Source organism: Triturus cristatus, chromosome 1_1 (genome assembly GCF_964204655.1).
Source record: "Triturus cristatus chromosome 1_1, aTriCri1.1, whole genome shotgun sequence".
NCBI classification, from domain to species: domain Eukaryota; kingdom Metazoa; phylum Chordata; class Amphibia; order Caudata; family Salamandridae; genus Triturus; species Triturus cristatus.
Genome location: NC_140579.1, coordinates 678559278 through 678582055, shown reverse-complemented (window position 1 = coordinate 678582055; position 22778 = coordinate 678559278). Strand labels below are relative to the sequence as shown.

The window sequence follows — 22778 nt, the reverse complement described above, 5'->3', positions numbered from 1 at the left end:
CCCAAAGGCGAGACCTATTGGCTATGCCAATGCTGGTTTGTTGTTACTTTGTGTAAAGTACATTTTACAATTTCTCTTAATGTGTCTATGCGGATGACTATTTTAACCCAATCTTTTGAGACTGCAGAAATTACTTGATTCCTTTATTCTCTTCTATTGTATACATTTTTTTTTTCTATTTTTTCTATATTTTTGGAGTCCATTTCTTTGTCCTGAGTACAAGTGGGAGCAAGTCCAGTCATTCTGGGCTCCTCTCAGTTCACATACAACAGGTCCACTTCTCTTCTAATCTTCCACAGGTCCAAAAAGTGATCTGAGAAGGGTACCTAGAGAGGAACATTTATGTTTGACACTAGGTAGTTGGTGGGCGTTACTACTGGCTCCTCCTCAACAATGGGTAAAAGGTCCCAGGGGGCTATCCCAACTCATTTTCTAAGCATTCATGGTAGTCTTACTGCAAGCTATACCACATTGCACCTCACTCCTAAAATCCAAAATGGGGGGAATGCTTCTTTTCTTGTGCAGAGCTCTTGTGTCTACCCAGAAAAGTGGGCAGGTAAATGAGGAGGCCCCTCGCCTGTGCCTACTCCAATCCAGTTCTGGAGGTAGCTTTCCTCCACTGGGTTCGGAGCCAGCGTGGCTAGTGTGCTCCTTAGGCGACAAAGGCTTTTCCTTTTCCAGTTCTCACCTTACACTAATCTTTGAGTAGGCAGGCTTCACTCTGCCCCTTTCAAGTTGATGAAGTTCCTGGGTCCACCGCAACAGTCCTTCTTGGACTGACAGGGATCAAATGCCCCACACCTAGTCCACCCTGTCACCAGGCCTAAGCCATTTGTCTGCTCTGGGAGCTGTCTTCACACTTTATTAATGTCAAGCACTTGCTGGACAGTTACTGGCAGGCTAATGCAAATTAGACTCCATGAGCTTCAGGCAGGGGAAAAAAAACTTTCTAAAAGTTACTTTTCCTAAATATTATCAAAAGTCTCACTTGACCAATGAATTAGACGCTTAATAAACAGGAAAAATAGTCTTTGAATAGCTATTTAAGGCATTTCCTGGTAAAAGGTACTCATCAAATTTTATAATCTGTACTTTGACATTTTCTAGGATCCAGCTATAGCCCTGCCAGTGAAAATAGCTTTTGGAGTCTAGTCACTGGGGCAACTTTATTTTCTAAAATCTTCCACTTTTAAATATCAGACACCGTACATTGTGGGTGACAAAGTGTACGTTGTAGTGACTTATTAAGATTTAAAAGCATGGTATACTGCCTGTCATGAAGTGATATTTTAAAACTTTTGACAGCAGGTTTTTAGGCTGCTGCAGTCATGCAACACATGGTAGGCCTGAAGCTATGTTTTACATCCCATAAGTGCTGCAGCCCACAGGTGGTATTCAACGTCCAGGCCTTGGGTGTATTCTTAAATATGTCAATCAGGGGTAATTTCAATCCAATAAAGGGGAGCACAGACACTTTTACTCCTCTTCCAAAGGGGTAAAGTGCACAGAAGTTGAAGTCCACCACAATGGGGCACACATTGGAGGCAAATCATGCCAAAACGTTGTAATGTCCTACAGTCTTATTAGGATTCCATAATGCAGGACATGCCGCATAATGGGGAAGGGGTGAATAGAATGGAATATCTCACACTTGAAAACTAATTTAGGGAAATATGGCAGGTCTTTTTTTTTTTTTTTGCAGATATATATAGTGCAAATTTGACCTGAAGGTATTAGAGCGCTTTACATGAGCACCTGTTACGTTACACAAGGACACATTAATTTTTTCGGTAGACACAGGGAGAATAAGTGATTTGCCCAGAATCACAGGATGTGGACGCAACCCCGAGGCTCGGACCTTGGATTCCCAGCTCCAAAGTCGGCAATCTAGCCATCAGACCACATACGCTGCTGAATCTGTAGCTGTAAGAAAAGTTTTATACCAAAAGGCTGCAGACACGGGGAGAAGAAAATCCATGTCAGCTGTGGTTAAGCTACTAAAAAGGACCAAATTGCTGAATCAGAGTCTGAATCAGAGAACAGAGGTTGAAGACTTTCAGGTCGCAGACAGGATGAAAATCAAAATTCAAGGAGACCCCCTGCCCCCGCCTTCGAAAAAGTTCATACTGAGGACCCGTTGACCAAGCTCTCCTTTGTTTTTATCTCTGGGCGCGTAGGGAAAGCAAATTGACAGACTACTTTATTTTCTGATGGAATCCTCATAATTCCCCAAATCATCCTGGGTGCCAACAATATTCAAGAAGAACGTCTTAAGAAAAAGTTTCATGGTAAGATCAGGTAGTAAAATCTACAAAAAGAAATTCCCAACCCAAACGGTCTGCAAGATAAACAATTGCAGAGGGAAACCAGTGATACTCTAAAACCTGCCACTCTTGGTAGTAAGTGAAAGTTTATTGATTCATCACAGCTCTAAAAAGTATACTCTTTGAGCATGGGTGTAAGTATTGTCAGGGTCCCCAGGCAAAATTAAATTTGTTCACAAAGCGTCTCATCGCTTCCTCCGGCTAACTGCTATTCACCACTTTGCTGCATGCAAGGCCTACTCCTCATGCTTTCCTGATGCTTGACAGGCTGCTCCTCTCTGCACAAAGCCCTGTGTCAAGGCCCCTTGTACTTCTGAACCGCACCCACAGGCTCATTTGAAATCTATCTTTTGAAATGGTATCTTTTACAGGGGCGGCTCCTCCACTAGGGTGGAGGAGCGTTGCCCCACTGCTTTCTCGCAGTGCAAGAAAGCCAAAACATAAAATGGTAATACCTTCTGGTGATAACCATTTTATGTTTCTTTCCACATTGCGGGCGGGCGGAGCTGCTCGGGCAGGGCAGGAGTGGTTTGCCCACTCCTGAGTGTGTAAGACGGGTTTTGTCGGCCCTCTCAGGCCGTCCAAACCAGTTATGCGCACTCTGCACTTCTCCATGCAGGCTGCATTGTAGCCTACATGGAGAACATGCCATCCCCTACAGCCCCTGGCTGGGCAGCGTCCCAACCAATCACAACACTCCACTGGAGCGTTGTGATTGGCTTAGGGAAGGGGAGGGAGGCTGCCTGCTTCCTGTTCCTGCAGCAGTGAAGACACGGGACCAGGGCCGGAAGAATGGTAGGTTTAATTTTTTTTTTTTTTAAATGATTGACCCCATCCCCGTGCGACCCCCCCTTCCCTTGCCTGCCCTCCCTGCGAGCCATGCCAGTTGCGACTGATCTTTTTAAATTAGATTTTGAACGAAAAAATACCCTGTAGATTTCAAATTCATTAAAATAGTAAATCGCATTTTGTTAACAACTATTTTGCTTTACTTATTTTCACTTTGGTTATTGTAATTGTAAATCAAATCAAATTCAACTTCACGGAAGCGGATTTTTTTTCTAGCCATGTAAATATTTTGTTTTGTAGTCTATACTGTGTATTATGTGCTGGAACCGCAATTTTAAGTGGCTAACCATGTTAGATATCCTGGAATTTGTTTTTATCTGCTTGTAGCAAAGGCTACTAATGTAATGTTGAATAAACTGTCGATCCCAGGAAAGCAAAGAAACATCCACGCATCATCCATGTCAGATTTCGACTTCTCCCTTCACTCATTTGACTCATCTTTCACACAAGTGAAGAGAGCAAGCTCCAATTCCACAGCGGACCGGAGAGGAGCCTACCCCATGCTGATCCAGGAAAGAGACTTCTTTGCAGAGTTGATAAAGTACCACCACCAGAACAAAGGCACCAACACAAAGCTGAAAATGTTCAGACTCCATGCCTCATCTGCCACCCATCACGAAGGGAACCAGCCTGAAGATGAGGCAGAAGAAAACTTTCTGATATCAGCTGTGCCAAGACCACCCCCCAGGCAAAATCAGAGAAAAAGTTGGTAGTTACAAATCCGGTAAGGTCCTCCGAGCTGAAATCAGTTGTAGATAAACCTGAAATAGTCACACAAACTGATATTATTGCTGCAGCTGAAGGCAGTGGAAATATGGGAAGCAAAGAAATCAGTGGCCAAGGCGGCGTTCGGATGACTAAATCCTTGGGGATTGTAAATTTGAAATATCGACCTACTGAGGCAATACCGATCAAGCGAAGCAAAACCAAACCTTTCAACACAGTAAGCACCGGCTCACTAACTAGCAAGACACCTTCTTCAGAAGAGACTACTTCTTCATTATGGAGGACACCTCCATCTGATCCAAGTGACCCGCCCACACAGAGAGGTATTCAGCACGTCAAACGGAAGTCCAACAGCCTCAGGAAGGGTGGAGCCAGTGTGGGCTTGAAGAAAAACAGCCCCTCACTTCTTTCTGGATACTTGCAATTAAAAACTGCATCTGGAGAACAGAACACCAGTGTGTTTGCAATCTCCTGCAATCCTGGATATGTCCACACTGAGAGTCTCTGCAAGAGTGTTTGTGAATTAAATCCTGCTTACTGCCACAATCGAGGCAAGTGTCTTATACTTGAAAACGTCGGACCTCTATGCAGGTAAGGATGGGCTTAAATTGTATTATCTCCAGGTTGTGTAATTAAACTGTCACCGTTGACTATCATCTCTATGCCGTCAGTGCTCTCCCCTTCTCAATCCTTAGCCTTACACAACCAGAAAACGTTTATGTTATTTGATTGAAATTCAAAAGTGGCATTTGCTGACCAAAATGTTTGAATTAATAACTTGTAGCCTTGTCCCAAACAGATGAGCTTCCACAGCAATTTGTCTGGGTTTTTGACAAGAGCACCTCTTGTCAAATACCCAGAAATATTACTTTAGATGCATGAAAAAGATGACAATTAATTTCCCTTGATCAAGGTCCTCTGGATAAGTCGCCAAAGCACAATTGCAAGTTCGTCACAGCGCATCATGTCAGCTTTACTGCATCTCCCACAATCAATAAGTATTCCCATGTCAGAATAAGTGAACACCAACAATGCTAGCACAGCGTATAATAAAATGCAGGGTGAATTACCTACCACTAGGTCATGGTCGCACTAACACAAGAACACATTGTTCAATCAACCATGAACAGGCCTTAAAAAGAGCAGAACTTACCTCTCATGCACACGACTATTCTCACATGCAGTGCACTCCTCGAAGTACTGAGACTGAGACGGGGACTGAAATGTGCAATGTCAGCCTAATCCCAGATCAGTCAGACATTGCAAGCCAACTGCTGCATGAAAACTAAATTTGACAAATTTCAGGCTGGATGGTAGATGGTCTACGACACAGTCCCACGCTTGCTGGTTCTTCCACAGAGATAGGGCCGCCCTGATGTTTCTTTGGTTAAACGTAGAAATCATATTCCAGGTTGCTAAAGAAGTTACACATAGGGTGACTAGGTGTCCCAGAGTGCTGAGATAGTCTCTGGTTTTCATAGTCTGTCCCATAAAATTTCACTAAATTCACCACATATCCCGGTTTTTAGGGAAGGTCGACTGAACACACTTTTCAGAAATCAATATACTTAACACTGATGATACTTCGATTATCATTTTTATCTAATTGTAGATACTCTCTTGAATAGAATGTGCTTTGTATCAAGTGTGTGTTACAAGTACCATCAAAGTGTGAAGGTGACCCAAGTTCTTTTGCCGAATAAGGCTGATGGGCCCTTCTACCTTGGAAGGGGCATGCATTTTTTAGCCTCCTGCCAGGGTCAAGGCGCACATTCATAGTTCGCAAAGTACCTTTTGGAATCCATTGAGGGTTCGACAAATTACTGAAACCTTGGTGTGGGTAACCAAGGAGTGTACAGAGGGCACACAGGTAGTCGTCCAGCGTTAGGCTCATGGGGCCTTTTAACCCATAATATGAATTTATTTTTTAACTGGCCTCTCAAATCCTCACACATTTACAGTTCTGCCAACATTTACAGACCCATGACCATTTGACAAACTAATGAAAGAGTAGCCAGGGTACCTCCAATGGGGCATACATTTGCAGGGCTGTCATAAGTGCCAAAATAAATGGCTTTAACGTTTTGACAAAGTATACCTTGGTCAGAGTACCCCAATAGTGGGTGAGGAAACAGGTGTACCGGGACCATTTTCCCTGTAGGCTGGTGAAGGCAAAGTCGTAATATAATAAAATAAGAAAATGTTACATTTATGAAAAATTACAGATAACACTGGTGTCTTGTGATTCGGAAAAAGACTTTTACAATTACCTCTCTCCCTTTGATATGAACCTCGGGCCTCACAAACAGTATAAATTAGCAAAAGACCTATAAACAAAATGTAAACAAAATGATGTTGCGTTACTCTCTGCATTATTAGCTCTGTACGCAAATATGTCGGGGATAATAAACTGAGGGCTCTGGGGTTTTACATACACGCATTCCATACAAGTAGTGGAAAATGCATTTCTGTAGTTTTTATTGTCTGTTCCGAGTAGCTCTCTCATATACTCCTGTCATGCTGAGCTGGGCATACCCTATATCTCTGACCTAATAAAAGTGGAGCCCGTTTTACTGTGGCACAAGATCTGGTCAAAAGTGGAGCCCTTATTAAATAGGGATATCCTAACAGATTGTTTAAGACTGGAAGGGGCTTTAAAAATCCCAGGGTTAAGGTACGTTCGAGATTTTATGAAGGATCTTAGCCATCTGGAATACTTTACCAAACCAAATAGCATGGCATTTGTAAATAGAAAGGACCTAAAGAAAGAGGGGCTTCTATTGCTGGACTCGTTAAGAGTGTCTGGCGAGATTGTCAAGCCCAGTGTACAGCAAAATCAAAAGATTTTAACTTGTTTTACCATCCAATCGTACTTAACTGTTGTACCTGGAATTTCTGATAGGTTTCTATTGACACGATTTAGATTCGGAATATTCGACAGAATTGCAAGTTTCCCAAAAATGCACGACTGGGACCGGGATTTGAAATTGTGCCCATGTGATAACGTTTCGGGTCAATTCACCATTCATACAATTTTATTCAGTAAATTTTATAGCGATTTAAGAAAGACATGGATTGTCCCAATTTTAAAAACTATGGGGATCAGACAGTGGCGCCCAGCGTTTATTGTTTTACAACATCTAGATAAAGTCCACTCGGTCTGGAGAATATCAATGTTTTAAAAAAAAGTTGTTCATCTAAGGAAAAGTCTTAGTATATGACTATGGCCGTTTCTTTGGTCTCCAAACATGTATGTTCCTTTTTATTAATGATTGTATGAACTAACAGCTGTTTTATATCTAAACTTATATTGTGATCTCTATTAAAACCAATTTTTATTATGTGATATCTGTATGTTTTTATCCGCTTTTATGATTGTTTGAATCATCAATCGAATAAAGCTGTGATTGAATTGAATTGAAATTGAGATTAAAAAAAAAAGAGAAGAGATAATTGAAAAGGAATATGGGTAGTGGAAGTTGAAAGTATAGTGTAAGGGAAATGTTACATTTATGAAAATGGGGGAATAGGCGGCAGTAAAAATAGGAGCAAATGGGGTTTCCCATTGTAAAGATAATTAAAAAAGAACGTTCTATTTAAATTACATAAACCCAGAATTGAGGATCATATTTACAAGACCTATCACCACCACAACGTCACGTAAATAGGTGGCAGTGGCAAAATTAACACCAGAAAAAACCTGTTCTTAAGTTGGCGAAACGGAGAGAAATGCTTTATTTCTCCTCGTTTTTGCTTTTTCCATATGTGCTTCCTTGTGCAGCACACATGGAAAAAGCAAAACGCCTTGGATTGGTTATGTGTAGGAAGGTGCCCCTTCCTGCACATAAACAATCCTTAAAGGGAATGCGATTTTGTAACTTCCATGTGTGCGGCATTAAGCAGCACATATATAAGTGACAAAAAAGCATTTCAGGAATGTTTATGTGCAGGAAGTGACACCTTCCTACACATAAACAATCCTGCCCTGCAAGCATACACACTTGCGTTATGGTGCAAGGGTGAAGTGTACAGCACAGGGGGAAACGCAAGGCTGCACCATATCCTTGTAAATATGGTACAGTCGTGCGTTTCTGAAGTGGCGGAGTGCGGCGTTAAGCCATGCCGGCTAACGCCTCACTCTGTCACTTCATTGTAAATATGCCCCTGAATGCCTAGTTTTGCGCTGATCTATCCTGGAAGAGACCTTGGCATGAAACTAGAACTTTATTCAGAAGTGTGCCTCTGGTTGGTTTGGGGTAAATCTGTTCAGTATTGTTTGTGAAATTAATGCTAATCAGCAGGGACTTTAATTAATTTGGTATCTGTTAATTTGCAGATTATTCACCTGTGTTCAAGGTTAATAATATTTGAAAGTAAACAAATCATATTGGAAGAGGGAGCATTTTCCCTTCTTCCATTCGCGAACCTTAGAGATTTTAAGCATCCAGGCAACCAGATTGGCTGGCAGCAACTAAATTAAATTTGTAGTGCTGGGTATTACAGGATTCCAGGCACAGAAACCCCCATCCGAAAAAAGTGACAGAGGAATTCTAAGGTGGATGGGAGAACATTCCCTGATTACATGGAGGAGAAAGGGGTATTCTGAAGTGGGAAAGCAAATTTTGGGTGATTTGCCGATCCAATTTGAGGACTGTGGACCGAGAAATTTGCTGGCAGATTCTTGATTTTTAAAAACCTGTCAAATCCTTTTTTCAGTTCCTGAAAAAAGTTACAACAAAAAAGATCATGCACGGTGAGGATTGAAGATTCTGGGGATGGCTTAGTAGACAAATGTCAGGACTTGTGCCCAAAGCCCACAGTGTAAGGCCAAGGCAGTAAAAACCTGGTACAATAGTACATGGACAAGGCTGAAAACATATGGCACAATAGTACAGAACGAGTGCAGGGCATGACTTTTGGCACTACATGCAGTGGCAAGCCAAACGGCTGTACCGGAGCTGTATGCTGTTGAATACTATGATGAGGTGGTTCTGCTGAAGCCACAGACTTTGCACCAATAAGCTCTGACCACAAACAATCAAAGATGAGGCCACTGTCATTGCATATTTTCAGGGGAGATTTTGCATACTGTTTCCTATTGTCCGGTGGAGGTTTTCACAAAGTCTAAAGATTTCCACACGTTCTGGTTGCAGCATTAACAGGAAGGAAATCCCTCAAATATTCCTGATGAACTCCTCAGACTCGAGCGCATATTTTTGAGTTGCAAATGGATCATCTCAAATTAGGTTCCTGGTCCACAAGAAATGCCTAGTACTAACGGTGCAATTAGAATTCTTCAGTCAAGCAACAGATTCCTGTCTCTGGACCTTCTTTTTTAACCTCAGAGGGAAATTCACCAGCACAAACAGGCTTCACTTGTAGGACCTTACCCCTATTTAACCTGAGGGTCAGCAGCAGACTAAAGGAAAAGTCTGGAAACAGAGGTTCAGGCAGAACCGGAGACTGCTCTCACCAGTGTTCTCTGGCAGACAAGCTGACATTCTCCAGTTTAGTGGGGAGGAAGGTATTCTTTCCACTTCATTTCTAGGCAGGTTTTAGGTTGAAGGTTGCTAGGCAGTGCAGTGTTTTGGAGACTTTCTGAAAGCTGACCTAAGAATGCATTCTGCCCACTGCTTACTATTGCCTTTGTGGTTTGTAACTCACATTTGCTTGCTTTCTATTTGCTGGCTTTATTTGTTTTAACCTGTCCCGCATGTCTTTGTCCTTCTCGTGGAGCATACCATGCTTGCTGTATTATTCCACAAGTGCTCACTTTCTGTAAAGAGTAGGCCTGTTAGAAATTGGGTGTCTGGTTGGCAGAGGTATGCAACTTGTCCAAGATGGAACCAAAATCCTAGTCAGCGTAAGTCACAACACACCCTAAATTATCTTGTGCTCACCCTCTGGTAGGTTGTCACAGACCAGTCAGGTCTAATTTAAGAGGCAATATATAAAGTATTTGTGCAACACTTCAAACAATCAATCAATCAATCAATCAATCAATCAATCAAACATTTGTAAAGCGCGCTACTCACCCGTGAGGGTCTCAAGGCGCTGGGTGGGGGGAAGCAACTACTGATCAAACAGCCAGGTCTTGAGGAGTCTCCTGAAGGTCAGCAGGTCCTGGGTCTGTTGTAGGTGGGTGGGGAGGGTGTTCCATGTCTTGGCGGCGAGGTGGGAGAAGGATCTGCCACCTGTGGCTGTACGGTGAATGCGTGGAACGGTGGCGAGGGCGAGGTCCGCTGAGCGGAGCTGGCGGTTGGGGGTGTAGAAGGTGAGTCGCTTGTTGAGGTATGCTGGGCTGGTGTCATGGAGTGCTTTGTGAGCATGAGTGAGGAGCTTGAAGGCGATCCTCTTGTTGACGGGGAGCCAGTGCAGGTCCTTCAGGTGGGCGGTGATGTGGCTGTGGCAGGGGATGTCGAGGATGAGGTGTGCAGAGGCGTTTTTTATGCATTGGAGTCTCTTCTGGAGTTTGGCTGTGGTTCCCGCGTAGAGGGTGTTGCCATAGTCCAGCCTGCTGGTGACGAGGGCCTGGGTGACCATCCTTCTGGTTTCGGTGGGGATCCACCTGTATATCGCGTTGACTTGTTAGGTCATTGACAGAGAAGAGTCCAGGATGAACCCAGGTTGCGTGCGTGGTCGGTGGGTGTCGGCGCAGTTCCCAGCGAGGCTAGCCACCAGGAGTCGTCCCAGGCGGAAGGGATGGAGCCGAGGATGAGGACCTCTGTCTTGTACGAGTTCAGTTTCAGGCGACTGCTCTTCATCCATTCTGCGACGGCCTTCATCCCTGCGTGAAAGTTGGTTTTGGCGGTGGCGGGGTCTTTGGTCAGGGAGAGGATCAGCTGGGTGTCGTTGGCGTATGAGACTATGTTGAGGTCATGTGATCAGACGATGTTGGCGAGCGGTGCCATGTAGATGATGAAGAGGGTCGGGCTGTGGGTTGATCCTTGGGGTACGCCGTAGGTGATCTTGGTGGCTTCGGATCGGAATGGAGGAAGGCGGACTCTCTGAGTTCTGTCGGTGAGGAAGGAGGTGATCCAGTCCAGAGGTTTGTCGTGGATCCATGCGTTGTGGAGGCATGTGCGAAGGGTGTGGTGGCAGACGGTGTCAAAGGCGCCCGAGAGGTCCAGGAGGATGAGGGTTGCGGTTTTGCCGTTGTCCAGCAGGGCCCTGATGTCGTCGGTGGCGGCAATGAGGGTGGTTTCGGTGCTATGGTTGCTGTGGAATCCGGATTGGGATGAGTCCAGGGTGTTGTTCTCTTCGAGGAAATGGGTCAGTTGTCTGTTGACAATCTTCTCAATTACTTTTGCCGGGAACGGGAGCAGAGAGATGGGCCAGAAGTTCTTGAGGTCCTTTGGGTCTGCCTTGGGTTTCTTGAGAAGGGCGTTGATCTCTACGTGTTTCCAGCTTTCCGGGAAGGTGGCGGTCTCGAATGAGCTGTTGAAGATCTTACGGAGTTGAGGTGCGATGATGGAGCTCGCTTTGTTGAAGATGTGGTGGGGGCAGGGGTCTGATGGTGAGCCGGAGTTGATGGTGTTCATGGTCATGGTGGTGTCTTCATCGTTGACGTGGTTCCAGGAGATCAGGCGGCTGGTGTGGCTGGGAGGCGGTGAGTCTGGAGTGTCGGCGGCTGTCGGAGAGGTCTGGGTGTTGAAGCTGTCGTGGATGTCTGCGATCTTGCGGTGGAAGAAGGTAGCTAGAGAGTCGCAGAGGTCTTATGGCGGCGGGATGTCGTTGGAGCTGGAGCTGCAGGTGGCGAGTTCCTTCACGATGTTGAAGAGCTCTTTGCTATTGTGTGCGTTGTTGTTGATGCGTTCTTTGAAGGAGGTCCTTTTGGCCGTTCGAATGAGTTGGTGGTGCCTGCGGCTGGTGTTTTTGAGGGCTGCATGGTTGTCCAGTGTTTGCTCGTGGCGCCATTTCTTCTCTAGCCTCCGGCAGGTCTGCTTTGATGTCTGCAGGTCGGCGGTGAACCCAATGGCTCTTCTGTCGGTGCGTCTGTTTGAGGGTTTCTTGATCGGGGTGAGAGTGTTGGCGCAGTTGTTGATCCATTGCGGGCTGCTGTGTCGGTGTGGTCGGTTGGTGGGTCTCGGGTGAGGGTGGTGATTAGCTGGTCTTCGGTGACCTTGTTCCAGCTGCGGTGGGGGATTCTTTGCTGGTGGTTGTGTGCAGTGGTTTTCTTGAAGGAGAAGTAAATGCAGCGGTGGTTGGTCCAGTGGAGTTCGGTGGTGTGGCTGATAGAGACGTGGCTGCTGGCAGAGAAAATGGTCGAGCGTGTGTCCAGCGGAGTGGGTGGGTGTCGTGACGAGCTGTTTGAGGCCGAGGTTGACGAGGTTGTCCAGTAGTCTGGTGGAGTTGCTGTTGTTGGTGTTCTTGAGGTGGAAGTTCAGATCTCTGAGGAGGATGTAGTCTGTGGATGCCCAGGTGTGCGCACTGACGGCGTCTGTGATGGAGTCGATGAACTATGGCCGGGGTCCGGGCAGTCTGTACATGAGGGTTCCTCTAAGGGTAGTGTTAGGATCAATGTGGATCTGGAAGTGCAGGTGTTCGGCGGTGCTGAGGGTGTCTTCGGTGTTGGTTGAGATTCTGAGGGTATTTCTGTGGATGATGGCGATTCCTCCTCCCGGTCTGTTGGTGCGGTCCATGCCGGTGATCTTGTAGCTGTCCGGGATGGCTATGGTGACGTCGGGTGAGTTGGGTGAGTTCATCCAGGTCTCCGTCAGGAAAGCAACGTCCGGGGAGGATGAGTCGAGTAGGTCCCAGAGTTCGACGGCATGCCTGTGGATGGAGCGGGTGTTGAGCAGTATGCATCTGAGGTGGTTGTGGCCTGCCTTGGTTGGGAGGGCAGGGTGAGCTGGTGCAAGCTGGCTGGTGAAGCTGCAGCTACAGCAGGTGAAGGGTCCGTGGGTGAGTTTCGGGCTGGCCTGGAAGCAGTTCGATGATCGGCTGGTGTTGAGTTCGAGTAGGGTGTTGGCGTCGTAGCAGAGTCGGTGGCCTGGCATTCCTGGGGGCCAGGGGCCTGGCGCTGGGCGCAGTCAGGCACGGACGGGCGCAGCGGGCTTGCCATAGGCGCACCCGCTGCACGCGTCCGCAGCACAAACGCGCAGCGGTCGCCTTATGAAGGGGAGGGGGCGGGAGCAGAGGCAGGGAGGCGGGATCGGCTGGGTAGGGCGGCGGGGCCGCAGGGGCAGCAGCGGCGAGAGACAGAGGGGATGGTAACACGGAACAAGCTACAGAACTTACAGTTTACAGAACACAAAACCAACAGTAGCAGTCAGCAGGGGAGCGGGAAAACACAATTCAAGCGGGAAACACAATGCATAAAAACAGAGCGCTGGACGAGTACCGGAGAGTGCCTACGTGAACCTGAGGTGCGGGCTTCTGGCTCGAACCCTGCACTGGAGGAGGCTCAGTGCTGTCTCGGTCAGGTGTCCAGGCGAAGCTGCTGGGGAGAGTGCTGGCCTTGGCCCAGAGGTCAAGGTTTCACACGCGCTCCCCCACAGTGGTCGCCATATGAAGGGGAGGGGGGCGGGAGCAGAGGCAGGGAGGTGGGAGCAGATGGGTAGGGGGCGGGGCCGCAGGGGCAGCAGCGGCAGGAGACAGAGGGGACGGTAACACGGAACAAGCTACAGAACTTACTGTTTACAGAACACAAAACCAACAGTAGCAGTCAGCAGGGCAGCGGGAAAACACAATTCAAGCAGGAAACACAATGCAAAAAAACAGAGTGCTGGACGAGTGCCAGAGGGTGCCTACGTGGACCTGAGGTGTGGGCTGCTGGCTCGAACCCTGCACTGGAAGAGGCTCAGTCCTGTCTCGGTCAGGCGATCAGGCGGAGCTGCTGGGGAGAGTGCTGGCCTTGGCCCAGAGGTCAGGGTTTCACACGCGCTCCCCCGCAGCGGTCGCCATATAAAGGGGAGGGGGTGGGAGCAGAGGCAGGGAGGCGGTGTAGAAGTAGACCTCAGCAAGGCCTACCGGTGCTAGGGGTTTGCCCTTCTCTGCACACAAGTCCTCAGACCAATAAATAAAAGTTGGCACAGAAGCTGAAATATCAAGAAAACAATTTATTAAACCTCATGAGGTGGACCTACATTCACACAACACCCTTCGGCAGTGTATGAAGTAGCACAAGGAGTAGAAGAACTGTGGGTCTTTTATACCCACACAGGAGCTCAAAAGGAGGCGGTACAAGTTCACAGAGGAAGAGTTACATACATAGATGGTCATACAGAAAATGCACAGTCAACAAAGAAGGAGGGGCCATGGGTTGCTGACTTCAGTTAAAACATCCTGACAGTAACAGACTAGAGCAGGGGCATGGGCAGCTACAGACTCTTCTGAGCATGTGCAGAGTAGCAGGGGCTAAGTATAGCCAATTCTTGAGCAAAGCACAAGGGCAAGCAACAGCGAGGAAGGAAAGAGCACATGGTCAGACAAGATGGCTGCCGGAAACAAGATGGCTTCAGCTCCATGCTAACAGTGATCTCTGCCAAATTTCCACAGCGGGAGCGGCTGGGTAGGGGGGCGGGGCCGCAGGGGCAGCAGCGGCAGGAGACAGAGGGGACCGTAACACGGAACAAGCTGTTGATCTTACTGTTTACAGAATACAAAACCAACAGTAGCAGTATACAGGGGAGCGGGAAAACAAAATGCAAGCGGGAAACACAATGTAAAAAAATGGAGCACTGGACGAGTACCGGAGGGTGCCTATGTGGACCTGAGGTGCGGGCTGCTGGTTCAAACCCTGCACTGGAGGAGGCTCAGTGCTGTCTCGGTCACAGTAACACATGACAACACCACAAAAGACTCCACACATGTTCAGAAAAATAGAGTACAATTTTCTAAATAAAGCCAGACCAAAACGACAAAAATCAAACAAGTAGAAGTTGAGGTATGATTTTTTAAAAGAGTAAATGTAAAATAGCAAGTCAAAAGTTCAGGCTGACTGCAATGGAGCGCAGGCCGGATGCAGGGACCCACTTGGGTCCCTGTATGCGCTGATGCATAGTTGTCGACGAGGATTAGAGGTCCAGCTGAAACAATGCGTAGGTGTTGAGCCACTGTGTAAAGTCATCTTTGGAATCAACCCATCGCCTGCTGTGGGTACAGCAGTCGCGCATAGCATTCGGAACCAGTGCTTCGAACTCATAACTGACACATCGCTGTAGTTGTGCGGAGAAACACTGTGGACGAGATGAGTCGATTTTCTCGACGCAAATGCAGCAATGTGGTGTTTCCAAGTGCTCCTGCAGCAGGCGATGTGTCGATTTCAAAGGCAATGCACTGGTTCTTAAGGTGATGCTCTGTGTCTGCTCCATGCGACAACGAAAATGCTCTGGTTCTGACTCACGAAAAGACGAAGATGCACCGGTTCTGATAAGGATGTGTGGTTTCTGGTTGATGCTGCACTTTATACCCACTTCCAAGGGCCCAGGACTGGGTTGGCACCACTGGGCAGGGCAGACTTGCTGCAAGCAAAGTCCAAGTGCTGTAGCAGGATGAGTTTCATTCTTTGATGTCCCTGAGACTTAGAACAGGAGGCAAGCTAGCAAACCCTTGGAGTCACTCTGGGTTCAAGTGATGCAGGTCCATCCAGTCCTTCTCGCCCAGTTAGTAGAACAGCAGGAAGTAGGGCAGCTCAGCAAGATGTATCACAAGAGGCAAGCCAGCAAGTTCTTGGAGTCACTCTGGGTTCACATGATACAGGTCCAGTTCTTCTCACACAGGTAGGAGAACAGCAGGCAGCAGGGCAGCTCAGCAAGGCAAGATCACAGAAGGGCAGGAGTCCAGAAAAGCAGCAGTGCTGCAGAGTGGCAGTCCTTCCAGCAGCACAGCAGTTCTTCTTCCTGACAGAGTGGTCACAGGTCTAGAAATGTACTAAGGTCATGGTGTCAGAGGTCCAGCACTTATACCCAATTGTGCCTTTGAAGTGGTAGAGACTTCAAAGAAAGCTTTAAAGTGCACTGAAGATCTCCCTTCCTGCCTTGGCACCAGACTCACAAAAGGGGTGTATGCAGCCCTTTGTGTGTGGACAGGACACAGCCTATTCAGGTGTAAGTGTGAAGTGTAAGTGTGAAGCTGTGCCCAGCTCCTCCCTCCCATCTCACAGGAACGCCCATCAACACACACCTAAGCACTCTGTGTGTGACTGTCTAGAGGGAATACACAAAGCCCAGCTGTCACCCAATCCAGACTGAAGAGACAGGCAGCAGGCACCGAATGCCTAAAGTAAGTAAATTGCAACTTTCTAAAAGTGGCATTTGCTAATTCAGTAATTTCCAATCCAACTTCAGCATGAGATGTGATTTTAAATTGTGAGTTCAGTGAAACCAAACTTGAAAAATACATCTCTTCACAATTGAGAATGACACTTGAAAGATGTAATAAGGTAATCCAAATGTTATTCTATGGGAGAGATAGGCCTTGCAGTAATGAAAAATGAAATTGGGAGTTTTTCACTAGCAAGACATGTAAAACTTAAAAGTACATGTCTTGCCTTCCAAATACATTGCATATGGTGATGGAAAACTGCACATACAGGCTATGCAGTGGCAGGAATGGGTGGCACAAAGAGTGCTGCATGCCCACTAGTAGCATTTAATTTACAGGCCCTGGGCACATGTAGTGCACTTTACCAGGGACCCATAGGTAAATTAAATATGCCAATTGGGATTAAGCCAATGTTTTCATGTTTAGGGGAGAGAGTTCACATGCACTTTAGTACTGGTCAGCAGTGGTAAAGTGCGCAGAGTCCTAAAACCAGCAAAAACGAGGTCAGAAAATGGAGGGAGGCAGGCAAAAAGTTGGGGAAGACAACCCTAAGTCTATCAGGTCTAACAAGGACTTTACATTTTGTTCTTATCTTGCCACATTTGATGTGCATTCAAAAACAAAGGATTTATCTGACAACCTGGGGGTGTGAAAGGAAATTATTTCTTCGAGCGCAAAACAACATTTAAATGTCTGTAAATGAACTGTGCAAATATTTCAGAATATATCAGAATTAGGAAAGCACAACAGAAGCACACTTTTTGTAATTCTGAGGCGTGCTGGAAGTAAATATTTTAATACGATTAAAACAAATCAATACAGTAGTTTATGCCATTTCCCCGCTTTATAGTTTGTGCGCTGTATAGTTATATCAGTGAAACTGTACGTCTGTGCCAATGTAAAGGTCATTCCAATTGCAAATGTGTGGTCTGTGATGGCAGTGCACTACCACACCATGCATATTCCACCCTAAGTAACTCCACTCTGACACTCTACTCCCCTCTATGCCACTCTACGCCCCTCCACTCTACAACATTCTATGCCAATCTAGACCACTTTATACCACTCCACTCAATGACACAAGACTCTACTCCACCCTACGCCACTCTACCCCATTTCACTCGACTACGCTCTACTCCATTTTGTCTCGCTCAGCTCTATGCCAGTCTAGGCTACTCTACTTCAATCTACTACGCTAACCCTTTGATACTCCACTCTATCGTACTTTACTCTACTCAACTCTACTTTGCAATCCTCTATGGCACTCTACTCCCCTCTATGCCACTTCACTCTTCGACACTCTACTCCATGCCACTCCACTTTGCCCCACTATATGCCAATCTACTCTACAACACTCTATGCCACTCTCTGAAACTCTACAACTTTGCACGCCACTACACGTTAGGCCATCCTACTCCTCTCTACGCCACTACACTCTATGCCACTCCACTCTACACGACTCTATGCCATTCCACTCTATGCCATTCTACAACACTTCACGCCACTCCACCCCACTCTACAACAGTCTGCTCTACAACGCTCTGTGCCAGTTTACTACACTCTACTCTATGACACTGTATGCCACTCCACTCTTTGCCCCTTTATGCCACTCCATTCTAAGGCACTTCACTCTACATCACTCTATGCCACTCCACTCAGCAACACGCCTCAACACTCCAATCTATGAGAGTCCATGCCACGCCATTCTACTGCACTCCATGCCAATTTACTTCACTTTGCAACACTCCATGATATGCAACTCCACTCTATGACACTTTACTCCATTCTACACAATGACACTCTACTCTACAGCACTTTACTATACTCTATGACACTTTATTCCACTCTAGGCTACGCCACTCTACAACACTCCACTCTACGACTCTTCACTCTATGCCACTCCACTCTATGACACTCTTCTCCACTCTACTTCACTCTTCGCTACTCCCCTCTACGACACTCTACTCCATTCTATTCCATTCCACTATATGACACTCTACACCACTCTATGCGACTATACTCTAGCTAGCTACACTCTAGCTACAACCCGCTCCACTCTACAACTCTACTCCACTTCACTCTATGACACTCCACTCTAAACCACTTCACTTTACAACACTTTACTCCACTATCCACCACTCCACCCAGCACCCCTTCACTCTACTCCACTCTATGAAACTCCAATCTACACCAATCTCAATACTTTACACCATTATCTGCCCCTTCACTCTATGTGCACCCACTCTACAACCCTCCACTCTTCACCCTTCACTCTATGCCCATCCACTCCATAACACTTAACCCCAATCTACCCACTCTTTATCCCATTCACCTCTATGCCCCTCCAGTCTACACCCCTCCACTCTGCTTCACTCTATGCCACATTACGCCACTCTACCCCACTTTAACCCACTCCACTCTATGCCATAGTATGACACTCCACTCTACCGTAAGTACCCGAAATTAGCTCTGTGTGGCGGTCGGCGGTCTAGATGCTGAGGAAGGGGGAGTTAGAAGCATGGCGCAGCGTGGCAGCGCAGTGGGCGCGCCAATGGCCCGCCAAAGGCAAGCCCGCCTGCGCCCATCCACGCCCGAACAGGACCAGAGGCCAGGAACCCTGCCCCTTTTTTGCCTGATTCCAGTTACCCCATCAGCTACTCTGGAGAGACTTGCCTCGACCTAGGTAAGGCCCTCACACATACTGCGATACCATGTGGTAAGATGACTCCAAGGTGTACTGAGGGACCATTCTCTTGTTTTAAGTGTAAATGGGAAAGCCGGATATCACGTGAGCAGAAATCCAGAGACAAAGGCAATCTGACTGGACTCCCAGTGAATTGTGTTTACCTGAACTCCAGATCTCTACCCAAACATGGTGTGGAGATCTAGGACATCTTAGCCGAAAGGGAACCAGGCTTCGTTTTTATTACTGAAACTTGGTTAGATGATATCACTTCCTCTGATATCGCCTTAGCTCTTCCTGCTGGCTTTAAATTACTAAAATATGATAGAAAGGGGCAGAAGGGAGGGGTAACAGCCTTTATATTTAAAGATCGTTTTACCTGCCTTCTTGAACCAGTAACATTACCAGGAGATCACGAAATCCTGGCATTCCAGGTCTCCAGTAGGGACAAAAAATGTTCGGCGGGGCAGGTATTTATGAACCCCCTGGTTACAAGACCGAAATTAAGTGCTAAAATACTGGCACAATTGTTTCCCTTTTGTCTGAAACACAATCACTTTTTAGTTATATGTGATTTTAATATTCACTATCTAAACAGGGACCACAATATGGGCAAACAATTAAAAGGTGATATGCAGATTTTACAACTCAAACAATGGGTTAATGGACCCACTCATGTTGCCGGGCATACACTCAACCTCTTATTTTCCAATGTTGAATCTATAGAGGTTGCGGAACCAGAGCCCCTTACTTGGATTGATGATTCTCTCTAATTAATTTTACTCTCACCCTACCGGTCAATAAAATCAGCCCGAGTACGCTCTTGACCGGGAATAAAAGTCACTGGAATCTTATAACTCCCAAACTGTTTGCCTCTCATTTTCCTTTAAGAGATCAAATTAACTTAAAGACAGTTCAAGTCTAGACATTGGTTCATATACTACAGCAATAACTTGCACACTAGATTTGTGCACTCCCAAGATAGTAAATAAATCTATAGGAAAATCACCCTCAGAAAAGTGGTATTCCTCTGACCTAAGACTCCAAAAAAGAAAATGTAAATCTCTAGAATATAAATGGAGAACGACCAAAAATAAGGACGATAAATTAGCCTATCGGGCAGAGTTAAAGAATTATCGCACAACTATTAACCCCTTCGCCGCGGCGGGAGTTCCGCCGCGGCGCTGGGGGGGGGGTTTGGGGGCACTGCGGTGGCGCCGTGCTCATGACGGAACCACTCCGTCATGAGTCACGGTTGAGCTGTGCTCATGACGGAGTGGTTCCGTCATGACTCCGCCCACGGCGCTAATCGATTGCACAGGCGGGGAATTAGCGCCGCGTGGGCGGAGCGGCCGCCAACGGCCGCAGCATGACGGAACCACTCCGTCATGAGCACACGGCACCCGTGGCTCATGACGGAGTGGTTCCGTCATGAGCACGGAACGGGTTAAACATGCGAAGAAGGCATACTTTGTAAAAAGAATCAAAGCAAACAGTAACTCTAATATAGAACTTTTCAAAATAGTGAAGGAATTGTGTAAACCAGTGGGTATGTCACAAAACTTGACTGCGTCAGCAGACAACTGCAAGAAAGTCAGCAATTATTTTGTCGATAAAATAACCCAAATCTAGTCAACTTTTAAAAAGCAGCATACCCCAGAGGGTTACCTCATCCTGGTGCTCAATCCCACTTAGGTAATTTTGTATATCTATCGGAAGAACAAGTTGCCAAGGCAATGCTATAGGTCGAATCAGGATCTCCGCTAGACCCCTGTTCGCATTTAATTTTTTCTCGACTCATAACTGTTCTCTGCCATTATGTCACAAAAATTTTCAGCCAATCGCTAGATATAGCTGTATTCCCAGCATCATAGAAACAAGCAATTGTGTCCCTCTGGCAAAAAAAAGTTGGTATTAATGTGACCCATCTATCAAATTATTGACTAATCTCCCAACTTCCATACCTGTCCAAAGTTTTGGAGAGATTGATTTATATTATATTATGTTAATATCTCGAGGTGGATGATCTTTTGGACCCCTCACAAACAGGCTTTAGGGCCTCGAACAATACTGAGGCAACCCTGTTAGCTGTTTTAGACAATATATGACTTTTGCAGGTCCACGATAAAAACTGTTGCTCTGATCCTTTTAGACTTGTCGGCGGCTTTTGACACCGTGTCACACAATCTCCTATTGAGAGCTTTATACGAAAAAGGGCTTCATTCTAAGACTCTTCATTGGTTTTAAATCATTTTTACTTAACAGAACTCAGGCAGTACAAATGGGCTCTTTTTCCTCCAGCCCCTAAACAAGTGTGGTGTTCCGCAGGGAGCCTTCCTCAGCCCCACTCTTTGTAATGCCTATGTTTGCCCTTTGGCCACGATTTTCAGGAAATGGGGTTTTAAGACCTAGTCCTACGATGATGTTATGCAGTTGTCAATAACTTTCGAGGAAAAATATGAGAACACCAAGAGTAACTTAAGTACCTGCCTTTCAGAAACCGCAGGTTGGATGTCTGACCACTGCTTGAAATTAAACGCAGAAAAATCTGAGATACTGCTTTTTGGTGGCGCACCATTATTTTGAGGCCAACCTGGTGGCCTCAATCATTTGGCACTGCTCCTGAGCCCAAACGTGTTGTAAAAAATCTTGTATTCTTGGTAGACAACACGTTAAGTATGCAAAACCAAGTCTGAGCATTGTGTGGTAGATAATTTGCCATGCTAAAACTACTGAGGAGACTATTTATTTTGATTCCCCTGAATTGGAGAAAAACAATCACTCATGCCTTATTGGCCAATAGTTTAGACTATGGAAATGCACTTTATGTTGGCATGGCCGACTATTTATTTTCCATTTACAAGTCATTCAGAATGCAGCTGCCAAGTTGGTTTGCAACCGGAATAAGTATAGTTCTGCTTCAAGCTGTCTGAAAGAGCTTCATAGGTTGCCTACGAGACAAAGACCAAGTTCAAACTATTAAGCTATGCGTCATCAAGCCCTTTACAGATTCGAACCTACAATCCTGCAGGACAAACTGGAATTAATTGTCCCCTCGCAAGACCTTAGGTCATGCAATCATGCCCTAGCTAAAACCTTACACATAAAAAAAAAGTTAGAGCTGGAGGTCGCTCTTTTTCCTATTTGGCGGCTACTCACTGGATCAAACTCCCGTTGGAGCTCTGCATCATTGACGAACACATGAAGTTCAGAAAGAAGCTGAAAACATGTTTTTTTTCAGGACTTAAGCACTGATGCTTCACGGGCTAAGTTTCAAGCCCCAAGCCCCGTTGGTTTATGTCTCATGCCACTATATTCCCTAAACAGATTTTCGCCTTTCCTAGCACCGTCATATCCTTTGGGATGAGGGTTGCGCTTTACAAACACAAATACGACACTCTACTCTATGATACTCTACACCACTCAACTCTACGCCACTTCTATGACACTTCACTTTATGCCACTCTATGGCCCTCCACCCTACTTCACTCCGCACCACACCACTTTACTCTACTCTACTCCACCCCATGCCACTTTACTCCACTCTAGGGCACCACATGCCACTCCACTCTACCCACTCTTCGACACTCCACGCCACTCTGCAACACTTCACTCTACAACACTCTATGCAAGTCTACAACACTCCACTCTACAGCCCTCTATGACACTCTACTCTACACCACTCTACTCAACGCCACTCCACTCCACTTTACAACACTCTATGCTGCTCTATGACACTCTATGCCATTCTGTCACTTCATTTTTCTCCACTCCACTTTACTCCACTCTATGACACTCCCTGCTACGCTACACCACGCTATGAGAATTTATTCTACCCTAAGCTATGCAACTCCACTCTACGGCAATCCACTCTACGGCACTCCAATCTACGACACTGTACTCCACTCTACGACACCTTTCTCCACTCT

At 46.3% G+C, this 22778-nt stretch overlaps 1 pseudogene; it reads left to right on the top strand.

Moving 5' to 3' along the window:
* The first annotated feature begins 2769 nt into the window (after positions 1–2769).
* The window catches only part of LOC146870876 (uncharacterized), a 219927-nt pseudogene continuing 199918 nt past the window's right edge, over positions 2770–22778 (top strand).